Raw genomic sequence first — 1,766 nt, 5'->3', positions numbered from 1 at the left:
TTACTTTGTGTCTGCAGTACAAGAGACAGTTGGATCTGTCATGACATGTTTTCTTTTCATGTTATCAGAGCTAGATTTAATTCTAACAGAACATTTGGTTGTTCCTGTTCGTCTCGCTCTAACAGTGAAAATGAACTATTTCCTTATAAGTTAAAACAGTCTTTTTTTTGTTACCTGGTGGAAAAAATAAACTTTAATGAGACGTCCTGTTTGAATTCAGTTGAATTTCTACTGTTGACTGAAGCCAAATGTTTCTATTTCTGATCAGGTTGCAATGAAAAACATATCATTAGCCTGAAAGCATAACAAAGTCATATTTTAAGCTTTTTTTTCCTCTTTTTTTTTTTTAAATTTTTTTATTTAAGGAAATGATGCACAACGAACCAGCAACACAGTAATAACACACTTCGGCTGAAATATGATTTACAGTGGGTAGTTATGCACTGATGTTAGTAACTGTGTAGCATTTGTAATGGAAATTATCGATACAGCTCCTGTAATTTTTCTCATTCCTTTCATGTAATTGCTGTTGGGGAATTGGGAAATATGGTCAGAATCTATACCTTCCAGAGTGACACATCAATGAAATTTATGATGTAATCACATTTAGGATTGCAAAATTGTAGGAAAAGATTTCTTCCTGGTTTCACTTACACAATCCTCTGTTTTATTTACTAAGTCGCCTTGAAGCTCTGTCGTCATGAATGCATTCTTGCCCAAAACTGAAACAAAAAGACAAAACTGGCATCACTGATGTAGTTTTATGAGGCAGATACACAATACAACTTGTTTAATTGATATAAAAAAATGCATTTCTTTATGTTAAAAATGAACATGAAATCACAGCATTCAAAGAAGTGTGTTTAGTCTCCATGTGAGCAAAAATCTGTTTTCTGATCAGATTTTACAATATTACATTACGTTCATGCTGGTAAAATCTGTTGCGGTGCTTTGGTTTGTTACCCCCTTCATAGCAAATTTCTGGTGAAGAGTAAGGTAATCATTGCTCCTGGAGGTCAAAGGGAAGTTAGATTAAGGGACGGTAATGTTAATGTCATTGAATATAAATGCAAGTTAAGAAGAAAAAAAAAACTTTAGGCTTTCTTTTGGTTCTCATGACAGGAATGCAAAAGGCAAGGAACAATTTGCAATGCAGAAAAAAAAAACCTCCAATAACATTTTATTTGGAAAACAAAACAATTAAACTGCATAAGTAAATGGACTAAATAGTGAAGAAAAAAACTAAAAATCCTTGAAGAAACAAAGACAGAAAAATGTGACAACACAGTTGTGACTACATCCAGCAGTGAGTGGTCAGCGTTGATGCCTTTCCTGTCGTGGATGGTCCCTGTTTTTCTAGTCTAGACAGTCTGAATCATTCTGTATGATTCATTATAAAAAAGAGTAGCCCAACCACTAACTTACACCCTCAAGTTTTATTCTGTGTAGATCAGCAAGAAAGATTTCTGATGAACTGGGACTTTAGTGTCTTTAAGACAACTTCTCGCTCACAGACCAGGCTACTTGGAAAGCAGCATCTTTATTTTTAGGTGGAATTTTTTTTTTTTTTTTTTTTTTTTTTTTTTTTTTTCTTGTTAAACAGTCTTTTCTGTCCTGGCAGGTTTAGACGTTTTTTGTTTTTTTTTCTTTCTTCTCCTTTATAAGGCAGCGCCCAAAGGTGCCGGAAACCACACCACACACACCTTCTCTGTGTTAAGTGCGTTACTGCCGCTACCTCTGAGGAAAGCGGCGGCAGACATGCTACT

The sequence above is a fragment of the Telmatherina bonti genome, assembly GCF_933228915.1.
Source record: "Telmatherina bonti genome assembly, chromosome: 18".
Taxonomy (NCBI): Eukaryota; Metazoa; Chordata; class Actinopteri; order Atheriniformes; family Telmatherinidae; genus Telmatherina; species Telmatherina bonti.
Note: the sequence above shows the minus strand (reverse complement) of the source record.